Genomic DNA, 16186 nt, shown 5'->3' on the forward strand with positions numbered 1-16186 from the left:
AACCTTGCCTGGTGGAACGGCTCCTTCTGTCTCCACTAGCCGACAGACCACTGGTCAGCAGGGGCTTTTGACGAAGACAGCTGGTTCGAGGAATTCGCTGCACAGGCTACTGCCCCAAAGACTACATGTCTAGATTCGGAAAATGCACCGCAATCAGCCAAAAGGCTGCGGTCACCTGGAGGGCATTTCATGCCTAAAAGAACTAGGGTAAACAACAGTAAGATGGGTCCAAGAATCTTTGCTAATGCCGCTAGGGATAGTTTGGTGATGGCGGTTGTCGACAGGGAAGAAGACCAGGGCTGCATACCTAGGAATAATTGGAGTAGGATAGTCAATGGACTGTCATCAGTATACTCCGATGTCCTTGCGGAATTTCCTGGGTCTCCTCCAGTTTGTGACGATGCAGGCTGGTATCGGGGCCGATACAGACTAATTGCCTTCAATTGAAATGTATTGTTGTGCGCTAAAAAAGATCCTGAAGCGATACTTGGATGGCCGAAGGAATTTAATCCCAATCTTCCAACCACCGACTGGAAGATTGGTAGATTGGCAGAGGATGATGGTGAACGGAGACATGCAGTATTCGTACTAAACTCCGGCTGTCTTGTAAACCTTAACAAGTCCGAAGGGGTTGTATCCTGAAGATGTATAAAAGCGGTGGGGTTGAGGAATCAGGAGCCGACTCAGCAGTTGTTGCTGAACACTTACCTGAGGAACTATCGACCACATCGCTAAAGTCTGGCGGATTGCTGGAGACTGAATATCGCCCCGCCACAATCGAGACAGGAGGGGATGGCATCGAAACGGGGCCCGACAAGCCCTGTGTGGGTGGGTCACAAAGTTGGACTGGGCTCAAAGTGCGCGCCTGCGGGGAAGCACGGATCTTAGAAAGTACTTCGACAGCAGCAGTTAGTAAAGAATCTTAGGAGAAATCGTCCACACCTCAAGTGCCCAGTGTCTCTAGGAAGAGTGGTTCCACAGCTTTCTCACCTGCCCTGGATGCGTACGGAAGCTCATCCTGACAAGTTCTGACGATTTTTGTGAGGATGAACTCCTCATTGAGTCAGAAGACGAGGCTACCACGACAGTGGTGCAAGTTCTGAATCTTAACTATGGTCCGGTTTCTACAGATAAATCTCCACCATTGTAAGGCCGCTTCGGCGGCACTAAAGGTCCTCCTGATGGCTGGGAATTTGACGTGGTTCTTATCCAGGAACCATGGGTATGTGGAGAAAAGGTACGTGGACTAAGAATTCCGGGATTTAAACTTCTCTTGGGTACGGGGCTTGGAAGACACAGAGCTGGTATTCTTGCAAAGGGCAGTCTAAATGTTTTTCTTCTTCCGTCGCTAAGCACTGAAGATTTAGTAGTAGCCAGTCTTATAATTAATAATTCTCATTACTGGCTGGCTTCCACACGATTCAGAGATGCCGCCTTCAGACCTTAAGTCGCTAGATGAAGCTGCTTCTGTAGGGATGAAAAGCCTCACTGTAGAAAGTGATGCTATTGCACATCACCATCTAAGTCGCTAGATGAAGCTGCTTTTGTAGGGAAGAAAAGCCTCACTGTAGAAAGTGATGCTATTGCACATCACCAGATATGGGGAAGTTCGGATATCAAGGAAAGGGGTTAGCTGCTTATTGAATATATTATAAGTTGCAATCTGGTGATTTGTAATAAAGGGGATAAACCGACCTTTATTACCAGGAACAGCCAGTAGGTACTAGATATTACCTTTGTATCAGAAGATATAAGTGGAAGAATATGCGACTGGGAAGTGTTGGAGCAAAAGCCACAAGAGCACCACACCATTGGCACATCTATAAGGCTGAGCTAAGAAAATATAAGGGCTAGCTTAGAAAGGCTCAGAACAAATCCTGGGTAGAATTCTGCAGCTCTGTGGAGGATACATCTGAGGTCTCTAGGCTAAGGAAGATTCTGTCCTCGAGACCTATTACGGTGGGGTATATCCAGAAGTCTGAGAATGTATGGACAATGTCTAGTGAGGAAATACTAGAACTCCTTTTTAATACATATTTCCCCGGAAATTCTCCAACAAACAACAAACATTCGTTGAGGCTGTTAGGGAAATTGTGTCCGATAAGAAGTTTCGACTCCTTTAAGTCGCCAAGCCCTGACGATGTATCACCGGTTGAATTACAAGCTGTGACTGTGTTACGGCCCTGTTTGTTCGGCACTAAAGTGGCCGCCCGCAGCTCTCGGTTCACTCTCGGGGAGGATTCCAACCCGCCAACTCTAGTCCAAGGGACGAACAATAATGTTTTCTGATCTCGACATATAAAACAAAAAAAAAACGATCATAAACACACTTCACACACTCTTCTACGGCAGGAGCTTGGTGTTCCGCTCCCACACTTCGCCCTCCCTACCATGGTCCTTAAATTCCTGTGACAGTAATGTTATAAGGACCCCAAAATCCACATAATCACTTCACATACCTATCGCATTCAGTTTCCCCACTCACGAAAAAGTATTAGCACATCATTTTTGGTTTTTAAAAACAATTATATAAACATATTCACATTTATTATAATAGAAGAAAAGATAAAAATAAACGAGTTACATATATAATCCTTAACCTACAAATTTTCGTCTAATTTTCTCTAAAAATATCTGGACAAGACGCAAAAACTAAGTCACTAACACCAGATGAGGGGTAATAATTAGATGTGAGCCACTGACTCAGATTTGCTGCTTTTCTGCACACAATAACCTAGATCGATTATCCAGCCCTTTAATGGCTCGCAAATGGTTTCTAATAGACTACCTAAAAGAGCTCTCTTAACAGTCGTGGGAATCGTACGTTTTTCCGATCCAAACAGAACCAAAAATTTTACTTCTGAATCTAGGATATTTAGCAAAACTACACCCAAATCCTACACTCACAAAAAAAAAATTAATAAAAGACCTGGTATTAATAACCCTTACAATATATATATATTAACCCAAAAAAGAAACCTCGTATACAAGACACGTTGATGGCACAAAACAACATACACAAAAAAAACTTAACCTAGTTATCTTTATGAACTTCTGTTTTATCAATTATAATTAAAATTATTTTTCTTTTTCTTATAGTGTTGGCGCGATAACGTACCCAGTGGAGCCTGAGGGTACTTCTGGCAACCCGATCTTAGGCGGTTATGCTCCAGCAAAGAGCTTATGATCACCAGCCTGGACAGTAAGTTACACTTATATCTTATTACCTCACAGGCAGCCTCATTAATTTGGATTCTCTCACAAATAGGTTACTTCTTAAGGTGGACTTATCCAGATTTGACCAAGAATCGGATCCGGGGAGAAACAAAAAAAAACACCCTGGCCTCCGCTCGTCTGAGCCTGTTGGAGACCAGGAATAACCAGTATAGGTTTTGTTGGGACACTACACACAAGCAGAATGGAGAGACAAAAAAAAAGAAACATCAGTACCGATAAAACAATCACTCACATATTTACACTTATAACTCACATTAAAGGGTAATTCCCCAAAATAATAAATATAGACCGAACACTGATTTATTTCTCCTTAATTCAATGGGGTCTTTATTCTCGTTAAAAAAAATGTCTTTGTCCGTAACACGTTTAACACGGTAACGCTTTTCTTTAAAAAAAAATAACTTCAACTGTCTGCCTTCCTGGATCTGATTCGCGCACACTCAACACTTCAGCAAAAATGTTGGTCACTGCTGCGGTCGCAGCCTTTATAACCCATTGCGAGTGACGCTCTCACTCTTCCCCATCCTTTGCAATCTCTCCCTCCATCCATAAATTCCCATTTCTCCCATTTATTCGCAAATCATTACAGCAACAACTATCGCCGCCATTCTGTCCAAAAACGCAGCGGTGGAAAATCTAGTAGGTCATGGTAACCCTAACTAGGTGGCATCTCCGCTGTACTAAAAACATCTGTCTCGAATTGGGTGGCAAGCCACACGCACAGCTGTCACAGACCACACTTCATTTCCGCCAATTGCCATCGAAAAAGAATACACACAATTGCCCAGCCGAGAAACTACATATCAAAAAATAATATCAAAATGTTCCTCTGGCACTAATATGGCAATTGTGTGTACAAAAACAAGAAACACAGCAATCAATCTGTCATTGGGTATAATCCCAGGCACAGATCTTAATACCCCATCAAAACTGGGTCAGGCCCCCTTCCTCGAAAAATCAGACGCCAGCCCACAAGGATAGGCTGGAGAGGGGATGACGGCCAAGTTCCTAGCAAAGGGTCGCATGGAAACTGTGGCCAAAAAAAAAACAACGGCAAAAAGTCGCCAGCTAGCACGCCTCCGCAATACATGCATAAGAAAGCACGCAGTCCCCTTATGCGTGTGTGTGTGTCCAATGGCCGCAGGGCCAGGAATGCCATCGTCAGTCACAGACCTACACGGTCTGTATAGGTCTCCGCACATTCGACGACTTCTCAATAAGCATCACCCCCATTAGGCCCCCATGTCTCCCAATGCCCTGCCGCCCGACTTTCCACCTTATCACCCATCAATCCGGTCCAGCCCGTGCCGCATATAGAGCAATATAGCCCGGCCTACAACTGCCAACCGCCGGAATCATCTGTTCGCAGGGCCACGAGGCTCAAACGCTGTCCTCCGTTTCCCAGTTGATACGCCCATTAGGGTATCACCCACCGCCCACGCAACAAAACTTCGACGCTTCCTCATATTGTATGATGGAAACGGCGATGTGCGGGTTAGTGCAATACACGGCTAGACAGGATAAACGTATGCGGGCCAAAGCCACCCGTGAGTCAACCTAGGTGAGTCTGGTCCCATTCATCTGTCAAAACTCCCCCTAATCTGGATTCATTCCCTTCCAGCAGAACATGGGAATCTCACTAGCCATCCTATCCATCGCCCCCCCGCATAGATGATCTCCCATCCCGGTCAACAGTACCCATTCACAGGTAAGTCCTCCCTCGATATCCCTACCAAGGCCCAGTCCCCCAACAGGGCGTAGTCCAGCCCGTGTGTCATGGCCCATCACTATACCACACACACACAGCCAACCGACATGAAAGCTCGTTGATAGATAGTGTACTCACGAAAAAAAATCGTACTCAACTGTCCGCGTCACACTACCTGTGTAAGTATGTCTTGGCCAGAATCATGGTTCCGGGCTAAAATTAAAGACGTCTTAAAAAAAAACATAGCATCCGATCAAAAAAAATCGTACCGGAAGCGGGAGGAATAGAACGTCAACCACCGCAGCTTGTACTCTTGCCCCTTCTTCGTCAAATGAGCCAGAGCTTTGAATTTCGATACCTAGGCACACCCTAGCAGCATCAATTGAAAGAGTAAATGGGGTACTGAAAAGTACCAAAAGGGTAAGAATCCTGTGAGCTCTGCATAGTGCGATCGGTTAGGGCTAGAACTCCGAAATTTGGCTCAAATGATCGTTGTCGTGAAATACAGGTGGTAGATAGAAAAAATATGAAAAATATTATCGGAAACTGGAGAAAGTTTACCCCCCTCTCGTACCTTCCAGCGGATTGAGCAAGTCCTGAAATTTGACATGTAGGCACAACCAGGAAATATGTGTTTGATGCCTAAAGGACTCTCTTACAACTGGTACATTCCTTTCTTTTTTTTTTTTCTTCCTTTTTTACTGATCGACCTAGAGCCACCCAAAACTGGGCTATATTCACATCTTCATTTCCTTCCCCGACCGAAAAAAAAAACTGTCAAAACATCCTGGAAAGTAATACCAAAGTGGTTAATGAAAATATCCTTGTTCTTAGTACTATTTGGTAAGTTCCTTACGGAAGTGGATAGATTTCTGAAATCTCATGCTCAAAATACGACAAGACTTCATAATTTTATAAATAGGGTGACCACATGGTCTTTCGAAAGTCTAACACTAAAACGAAAGTACTACTAAAGAAGGGGTAGCGAAGTGGGCCGGGATAAATGCTAGTATTTACAATCATGTAATTCCCGGTAACTGGTAATTATACATATATAACATCACAAAACGAGATCTTAGTCAGAATGAAGCATCCTTAAAAGAAAATACCAAGATAGAATACATGAGCCATCAAGCCACCACTTGCCATAAAACTTCAGGTCTGTCGCATACCTTTCCAGTAAAAAAAAACCTGGAGTGTACTAAGTCAGTGCTCTCTGTTGCCACACCGGTCATGGCACATGCAAAAATAATTGACTGCTCAACCTTAATCTTCTACCTTGAACCCAACTGATAAATGGGACAACTACACTCGTCGGTTAAATTCGTTGTGCAAAACAATGGGCAAACTGCAACTCCTATGGCTGCTTGCCAGACGGTATAAAAGTGAAGCAAAAAGTCGGTAATTTTTGATAATCTCATTCAATCAAAGTATTTCCACTACTAAAAACTGTAAAAAAGTATTCCATACAATATAGAAATGAAAATCTCTATAACACATTCGGCCGTTGGCAACGCAACCGAAGTTCGGTGGCCATCCATAGTCGACCCATATCCCTCATGTGCACTCCACCATTCATTGGGATGGCAAATGACACATACACCTACACAGACTTTCTGCGAAATCTTGCCAAGCAATTCCCGACATAAGTGGGCTGAATTCATACCCAGAAACACTATCAACACAAAAACAAACACCCAGAAGATAGTGATCAAAAACACCCAATCCAAATGGTAATATATAAGGGTAAGACAAACGTAATATCATAACCCCCAATCTATTCGCAATGGCCTCACTAACACTATAATTAACCTTTTTCCTTGTCCCGTTTGCCCGCTGCGGCCATAGTCGTTTCCCCTCCTGTCCTCCTCTATCATTACTGCTTGCGTGTTATGCTCTCTCAACGTGGGGAATTCCCACACCCTGAGATCTCGCAAGCCGGGCTCAAGTCTATTCGGTAATTCACTGATTCAGTTTGCTTCGCTAATCGGTTGACATCTGAACAGTACCCTGTGGCCTAAAGTAACCTCCGTAGGTCAAAGCACCATTTACGGGTCCGGGTTGCACCACCGATGCTGGTAATGTCTCAAGACTCCATGTGCAGTCGCGTCCAACTCTACGGCCACAAGCAGTCTGAATCCAGTGAGTTTACTTCCATCTCATCTCCGTTAATGTAATATAGAAGCCCATTATCGAATATCACAAATATCTCACAAAATATGGTAACTTTCTCGCAATGTCTGAACCTATCTCCGCATTGGCAAACGTCGTATCCTCACAAGACATTTAATAACAATCACTTTCACACATATAGGACGAAAACTTCCACTAAACCTCTATTGCACTTCGGGATCGTTATCACAGTCTTATTGCACTTATCTTAAATCTTTATGTCTTTGGCGTGATGGCAACCCAAAGGTCTGCCCTGTAGGGTCTCTAGCTCATACATATTATTGCCCACTGGCTTCCTTATTCGGCATCTAAGAAATTTCTTGGAAAATTTCGCATTTATGTTATTCCTGAAATCGGACAAGGCATGGTTGCGGCGATATACCTCTTGCCCTGGAGTAAACTTCACGACTCGTGCCTTTTTGTTATACCTCTTCGCACTTGTTTCGTAGGCCTTATGCATATTTTCTCTTATAGACTCTCTCAGGAGAGACAGCTTATCTCCTTTCTGCAACTGCACAATCTGGTGGTCGGCTAGGGACTGTAATTTCCGGGCAAGTTTATAGTCTGACCCACTGGTGAACATATTAAAGCCGAAGAGAGCAAAAAACGGGTTCACACCTGTAGCGGAATGGACTGCCGTTCGAAGGGCACATTCAATTTCCGAGAGGTATAAATCCCAATCTCGGTGGTCCTTCTCAACATAAGTCCTAATAGCGGCCAAAACTGACTGATTAACCCGTTCAGCCGCATTAGATTGAGGTGAGTACACCGCGGTCTTTATATGGTTTATCTTGTAAGCTGCGATCATCTCCTCGAATGCCTTGGCTGTAAACTGCTTCCCATTATCACTATGAAGAGTTTCAGGTACGCCAAATTTGTGGAAGATCTCGTGGACCATGAACTGAATCACATTCTGAGTCGTGGCCTCCTTCATGGCACAGAGAAATGTGAATTTGGTGAAATGGTCTACGACTATGAAAATATATGCGTTTCCCTTCTTTGATCTTGGGTACTTCCCCAGAAAATCTATATATAGTTTCTGGAAAGGTCTTTCCGTCACCACTTCGTTTCCGATTTCGGGATGTAGAATTTGATTTGTTGGTTTCGTCTCTTTACATGTTTGGCAGTTTCGTATGTACTGGCGAACTTGACTTGCCATTTTAGGCCAATAATATAATGTTCTCAACCTACTTAAGGTCTTGGCTATGCCTCCATGCCCTGAAGTTAAGTTATCATGCGCCTTTTCTATAAGTACATAGGTAATATCGTCGGGTATCCACAGCTTCCATTCAAATTCTCCGACGCCGTCATCATTGCTCTTAATCCGTTTATAAATTTTCTGGCCATCTACCTTCAGATCGGGGAGTCTTTCCAAGTTGTTTGCAATTGTTTCCCGGATTTCCTTATATCCCTCGCTTTCAAAGGCATTAGTTTCGAAGTCAAGGCAGTCTTCGACATCCACCTCTTCTATTTCCAACTTGCCGTTTATTGGCATCCTTGAAAGAGTGTCGGCAACTACATTGTCCGCGCCCTTTCGATGCTCGATTGAAAAATCATAGGCTTGCAGCTGCAAGGACCACCTAGCCAATCTCCCACTTAAATCTTTAAGTGACATTAGCCACTTCAGGCTGGCGTGGTCGGTGATGACAGTGAATTTCATTAACTCAACATAGGGACGGAATCTTTTAACCGCTAAAACTGCCGCGAGACACTCTTTTTCTGTCACTGAATAATTCTTTTGACAGGAATTAAGCTTTTGTGAATAGAAGGCGATCGGATTTTCTTCTCCGTTCTCATTCCTTTGAAACAATACTGCTCCGATGCCGCTGTCAGAGGCATCGCATTGAATAAAAAATTCCTTCCCAAAATCGGGATGTTTCAGCACGGGAGCCGAGATCAACGCACGTTTCAGTGTTTCGAATGCCTCTACCGATCTTGGAGTCAATGAGAATTTCTGACCCTTCTTCAGCGTATCCGTCAGCGCGGCTGATATAGATGCGAAATCTTTGATGAATCGTCTATACCAGCCGGCTGTACCCAGAAAACTGCGCACTTCTCTGGGCGATCTGGGTAGGCGTATATCTTGTATAGCTTTGACCTTTTCCGGGTCTGTCTTCAACATTCCCCCACCTATTATGAATCCTAGATACTTTAACTCTCGAAAGCAAAATCGAGATTTCTTTAGCCCTATGGTGAGATTAGCTTTTTGTAGACAATCTGCCACGTCCCCCAGTATGCGTATATGAGTGTTGAAATCATCGGCTATAATCAATAAGTCATCGAGGTATATAAAAACGTTGGACTTGAGACGAGCGGGTATGACTTGGTCCATTAATCGGCAAAGGCGTTGAGCTGCGTTGCATAATCCGAACGGCATTACCCTAAATTGATAAAGTGGTCGACCTGGTACGGTGAAGGCAGTATATGGCTTGGCCTCTTCTTCTAACTCAATTTGCCAAAATGCGTACTTCAGGTCGACGCTACTTATAAAATAGGTTTGATCTATCCTGCTTAGAATGCCGTCAATGTTCTGCAAAGGATATGCGTCCTTGATCGTGAGTGCGTTAAGCTTACGGGCGTCCAGACAGAACCTGTTTTTCCCGGGTTTCCGGACTACAGTCGTTCTATTGCTCCACGGCCCGTCGCTTTCCTCTATTACTTTCAACGCAAGCATGTTGTCTATCTCTTTGTAGACAATTTCCTGGACCGCCGGCGACAAAGGATAATGCTTGTCCTTAACTGGAGTTGCACCTTCTATCAATTTGATTGCATGTTTTTCCAGTGTGGTACACCCCAGTCCGTTCTCCTCGAAGGTCGGAAACTTTCGCACGACCTCTTCTAGTTTTTTCTGCTGCTCTGAGGACAGCTCATGCATATCTGTGTTCTCTTGGCTCGACTGCCCACGAATCTTGCTCTGCAGTTCTATACTGATTTCCTCTAGGCCAAAAATTTCTGGAGCTAATTCAAAAGCTCTCCAGAAATCTACCCCCAGGTACAATGGCTGTTCTAGATCTGGACACAAGTATAGACAGATTTCTTTCTCGTCTCCTTTGTATTTCATATTAACGAAAACTTTCCCCAGAATCCGGTGGGGTTGTCCAGACGCCGTTCTTATGTTTGAGTAATAACTCGTTAATTTCATTCCTAAGTCTTGGACTAACTCCCGGCATCCATAACCTAATAGGCTTACTGAGGCTCCAGAATCTAGTAGCCCCCTTATCTCTCTATTTCCTATGGCCACAATGGCGTAGGGTCTTGGGTCCGATTTACTAACGAATCTGGATAGGGCCTCACAGATCGATCTTTTAACCTTTTTATTTTCCTTTTGGCGTTCTCTTAGTTTTATGATTCTCTTACTTAATTTCTTCCGATTTTCTACAATTTCATCATTTTCTTTTACTATCGACATGGGGCTTTCCCAAGTCTCATTTCCAAAAATCCTGTTTCTCACGACTTCGTAGTTGCGTCGTCTTACTTCTAGTGGTAGATAGTGGCGGGCCGACTGATATCCGGGTGCGCCGCACTCTATTTCGCTTGGGGTATTGCGGGCTGTTCCACGGAACGTTGGTTCCCCGCTGCAACCAGGTTCTTCTTCGCGTTTCCCGCCCGGCAATTCGCGCATTTTGGACTTATGGTGTTCGGTTTACCGCATCTAAAGCAGAAGAGGTTGCGTTGTGTTGCCGGGCAATCCCTAAACGTGTGGCCTGGGGTTTGACAGTTCCAGCAGACTATTGCAGAGCCTACGGCTGCGACTTCCTCGATCATCTCCTGTGGATTTTGCTCCTCGTAGTGGTCGTTAACTTCCAAAACCTCGCTAACTCGCACTTGTCTATTTATTGGCAGAGGGACAAAACCATGGTCCTTTTTAAAGAAGGTCTTCTCAATTTCTAAGCACTCTATTCGAAGCTGTTCTAAAGAAGACACCGGCATCGAATATACGATGCTAGAAAGAGATTTCCTTAAATTCCTTTTTGCCAGTCCAATCATCTCGTATTCCGATACGGGTCGTTCCAGTTTAGATCGCATCAGGTTTATATCATGGAAAAATGCGTCTATACTCTCCCCTGGCATTTGTTTTCTCTCTAAAATATCTCGCATTTCCTCGAAGCAAGAACGCCTAGTTCTGTACCTTTCAGTTAGGGCGTGCCTCAATGATGGCCAGTCGGTAACTGCATTGTTCCGCTGCTGTAACCAGAACCAGTCTAGAGCTGGTCCTGATAAGAGAATATGCACCTCATCCATAATTTCCTCCCATGCCAGCTTGTAATGCTTTTGGAAATACTCTAGTCTGTAGATAAAATCGTCCACAGACATTCCATTAGGGTTGCCTGTAAAGTTCAAGCCAAAACGCTCCACCTTGATGCCCCTGTTAGGCCCCGTTTGACAGATGTTCGGTACCACATGATTTTGTGCACTACCAGGCGCGCTATCACTTTGATAGTTCGGGGGCGAAGGCAGTTGACGACCCGGGCACTTTCCCGATGCATCCCTCCCATTAGCCTCATGAAGCCCTATGTTTGCTCTTACAGTGGTCAAATTGTTGACCGCATCCCCAAGTTTGCCTATAGCCGCATTAACCTTTTCCATCTCTCTACTTATGCCCTCTTGTACCAGGCCTCTCAAATCGTGCTGTGAGTCTTTCACAGTTTCAATCACCATCCCGCGAATCATCTGAGCTATATCCTCCGAATGGCCCCCCATAGCTGCCGCTCCCTGAGGATTTCCAGCAACGTCCATAGGAACAACACCTGCTGACCTGCCTGCGGGTTGAAATGGAATATTAATACTATGCGACATATCTATTATTGACGGGTCTACGTCCTGTGGGCCAGGCATCCTCCCGCCGTCAATACCTTTCACGTATTTGGGTTCTTTCTGAAGTGATACCCTACTCCTATCGAATGCCAAAAGTCGATTTCTTTTGCTTATTCTTTTCCCCTCTGTGTATTCACTCATCAGCAGGAAATACAGCTTTTGGGAACGAAAGTATTGCTCTATAAAAGAATCGGTCAAGTAAAAAAAATTGAGAAAAAAAAAAAAAAAATCACTCAATTATTCTCTAAACATAAATATAATGAAAACACAAAAAATGAAATATTTACTAGTTGTCTTATACTAAAATAAAAAAAAATATTATTAATATCAATGATAAAGAACGGTGTTAGTACAAATATAAATATAAAAAAATGAATAAATACAAAAACATAAATATAAGAAAACAAATATAAAAAAAATAAATATAAAAAAAAATAAATATAAAAAAAATAAATTAAAAAAAAGTCTGTAAAAAAAAATAATAAATTAATAAATACAAAAACAAAAAAAAAATAAAAAAAATAAAGATATATATATATATATAAAATGTGATGGTTAATATAAGTAAAACACTAAAATAGAAAAATAAAACCAGCAAATAACTAAAACTTTTTTTTTTTTTTTTTTTTTTTTTTTTTTTTTTTGATTAATATAAAATATTCGAGGAGGTTTACTGAATGCATATTTTCAAGGTTGTGTGGTGGAATGGTCTTCTCTCTCTCTCTATGTTCCTTAAGTGCCCCAGATTGGGCCTAAAAGAGTGTGTTGATAGATTGGACGTTAATCACTAAAATTCAAATACAAACTATTGGAACTGTTACCGCGGCAGTCTTGCTCAATATCTTATTAAGCCAAAAGATCTCGCGATTGTAGGTAACTCGCAATCCACAACATATCTCGTATCAGAATTACGTCAGCTATTGCACTTTTCCCTACACTTAACATTCCGTCACTATGGACACTGCAAAACAAAACTATGGACATACTACACAGGTCATACACAATACAAATCTTTGTTACAAAATAGACGAAACAAGCTATTGCACTGACCCTAGGTAATCTGGAGAGAATTATCCTAATTTACAACCTACCTATACCTAATATTGCACTCAATCCCAATTCAAATCCAAATTGTGGCAGCAATATCAGCAAGATAATTGAAAATGCGATAACCCTCTTGTATCTATTGAACCCTATAGGCTATTGTCAAGTGTCTCGTTGTTACTACACTTCATTATATCGCCGCCTATGCCATTGACCAGCCGCCATTGAAGTGAACACGTCACTAAAGTGCGCCATTTACTGACGCCATTGCTCGCGGCATTTTATCCTTCCATTCTCAATGGTTTGGGCGTTCATTTAAGTTTGGGCGCCATACTGTTACGGCCCTGTTTGTTCGGCACTAAAGTGGCCGCCCGCAGCTCTCGGTTCACTCTCGGGGAGGATTCCAACCCGCCAACTCTAGTCCAAGGGACGAACAATAATGTTTTCTGATCTCGACATATAAAACAAAAAAAAAACGATCATAAACACACTTCACACACTCTTCTACGGCAGGAGCTTGGTGTTCCGCTCCCACACTTCGCCCTCCCTACCATGGTCCTTAAATTCCTGTGACAGTAATGTTATAAGGACCCCAAAATCCACATAATCACTTCACATACCTATCGCATTCAGTTTCCCCACTCACGAAAAAGTATTAGCACATCATTTTTGGTTTTTAAAAACAATTATATAAACATATTCACATTTATTATAATAGAAGAAAAGATAAAAATAAACGAGTTACATATATAATCCTTAACCTACAAATTTTCGTCTAATTTTCTCTAAAAATATCTGGACAAGACGCAAAAACTAAGTCACTAACACCAGATGAGGGGTAATAATTAGATGTGAGCCACTGACTCAGATTTGCTGCTTTTCTGCACACAATAACCTAGATCGATTATCCAGCCCTTTAATGGCTCGCAAATGGTTTCTAATAGACTACCTAAAAGAGCTCTCTTAACAGTCGTGGGAATCGTACGTTTTTCCGATCCAAACAGAACCAAAAATTTTACTTCTGAATCTAGGATATTTAGCAAAACTACACCCAAATCCTACACTCACAAAAAAAAAATTAATAAAAGACCTGGTATTAATAACCCTTACAATATATATATATTAACCCAAAAAAGAAACCTCGTATACAAGACACGTTGATGGCACAAAACAACATACACAAAAAAAACTTAACCTAGTTATCTTTATGAACTTCTGTTTTATCAATTATAATTAAAATTATTTTTCTTTTTCTTATAGTGTTGGCGCGATAACGTACCCAGTGGAGCCTGAGGGTACTTCTGGCAACCCGATCTTAGGCGGTTATGCTCCAGCAAAGAGCTTATGATCACCAGCCTGGACAGTAAGTTACACTTATATCTTATTACCTCACAGGCAGCCTCATTAATTTGGATTCTCTCACAAATAGGTTACTTCTTAAGGTGGACTTATCCAGATTTGACCAAGAATCGGATCCGGGGAGAAACAAAAAAAAACACCCTGGCCTCCGCTCGTCTGAGCCTGTTGGAGACCAGGAATAACCAGTATAGGTTTTGTTGGGACACTACACACAAGCAGAATGGAGAGACAAAAAAAAAGAAACATCAGTACCGATAAAACAATCACTCACATATTTACACTTATAACTCACATTAAAGGGTAATTCCCCAAAATAATAAATATAGACCGAACACTGATTTATTTCTCCTTACTTCAATGGGGTCTTTATTCTCGTTAAAAAAAATGTCTTTGTCCGTAACACGTTTAACACGGTAACGCTTTTCTTTAAAAAAAAATAACTTCAACTGTCTGCCTTCCTGGATCTGATTCGCGCACACTCAACACTTCAGCAAAAATGTTGGTCACTGCTGCGGTCGCAGCCTTTATAACCCATTGCGAGTGACGCTCTCACTCTTCCCCATCCTTTGCAATCTCTCCCTCCATCCATAAATTCCCATTTCTCCCATTTATTCGCAAATCATTACAGCAACAACTATCGCCGCCATTCTGTCCAAAAACGCAGCGGTGGAAAATCTAGTAGGTCATGGTAACCCTAACTAGGTGGCATCTCCGCTGTACTAAAAACATCTGTCTCGAATTGGGTGGCAAGCCACACGCACAGCTGTCACAGACCACACTTCATTTCCGCCAATTGCCATCGAAAAAGAATACACACAATTGCCCAGCCGAGAAACTACATATCAAAAAAATAATATCAAAATGTTCCTCTGGCACTAATATGGCAATTGTGTGTACAAAAACAAGAAACACAGCAATCAATCTGTCATTGGGTATAATCCCAGGCACAGATCTTAATACCCCATCAAAACTGGGTCAGGCCCCCTTCCTCGAAAAATCAGACGCCAGCCCACAAGGATAGGCTGGAGAGGGGATGACGGCCAAGTTCCTAGCAAAGGGTCGCATGGAAACTGTGGCCAAAAAAAAAACAACGGCAAAAAGTCGCCAGCTAGCACGCCTCCGCAATACATGCATAAGAAAGCACGCAGTCCCCTTATGCGTGTGTGTGTGTCCAATGGCCGCAGGGCCAGGAATGCCATCGTCAGTCACAGACCTACACGGTCTGTATAGGTCTCCGCACATTCGACGACTTCTCAATAAGCATCACCCCCATTAGGCCCCCATGTCTCCCAATGCCCTGCCGCCCGACTTTCCACCTTATCACCCATCAATCCGGTCCAGCCCGTGCCGCATATAGAGCAATATAGCCCGGCCTACAACTGCCAACCGCCGGAATCATCTGTTCGCAGGGCCACGAGGCTCAAACGCTGTCCTCCGTTTCCCAGTTGATACGCCCATTAGGGTATCACCCACCGCCCACGCAACAACTGGTTCCCTGGCTTAGGGAGATATACTCTGCTTGTATCAGAATGTCATATATACCTGTGGGATGGAGGGACACGAAGGTCATTTTCATTCCGAATGCAGGAAACCCTACCACACGAAGGCGAAAGATTATCGTCCTATTAGTCTGTCATCCTTTATGCTAAAGACTCTTGAGAGGTTGATTGAAACATATCTTAGGGCAAACGCCACTCAAATAGCCCTGCACGACCTAGTCGGCTACATACAGGGTTCTCTCACTGTCAAGTAATATACAATGATAGCATTTCTTGGCATTGAAGGTGTTTCAATAATGTAAAACCGACGTCAATCACGAAGGAGTTGGAGTTTCTAGGCATCAACTCTACC

The 16186-nt window shown here is 43.0% G+C and overlaps 2 long non-coding RNA genes across 3 annotated transcripts; both read left to right on the forward strand.

Moving 5' to 3' along the window:
- Positions 1 to 2179: 2179 nt before the first annotated feature.
- LOC131995168 (uncharacterized) lies at positions 2180 to 3536 on the forward strand. Its single transcript, XR_009397224.1, has 2 exons — positions 2180 to 3202; positions 3269 to 3536. It is a non-coding gene; the product is annotated as an uncharacterized LOC131995168 (long non-coding RNA).
- Positions 3537 to 3638: 102 nt separating this feature from the next.
- Positions 3639 to 14673, forward strand: LOC131995164 (uncharacterized). Of its 2 annotated transcripts, none has more exons than XR_009397223.1 (4): positions 3639 to 4798; positions 4859 to 4945; positions 14237 to 14339; positions 14406 to 14673. It is a non-coding gene; the product is annotated as an uncharacterized LOC131995164 (long non-coding RNA). The 2 variants fall into 2 exon arrangements; XR_009397222.1 differs by having other exon boundaries at positions 3650 to 4798; positions 4862 to 4945.
- Positions 14674 to 16186: the final 1513 nt, after the last annotated feature.

Source organism: Stomoxys calcitrans, chromosome 1 (genome assembly GCF_963082655.1).
Source record: "Stomoxys calcitrans chromosome 1, idStoCalc2.1, whole genome shotgun sequence".
In the NCBI taxonomy this organism is placed as follows: Eukaryota; Metazoa; Arthropoda; class Insecta; order Diptera; family Muscidae; genus Stomoxys; species Stomoxys calcitrans.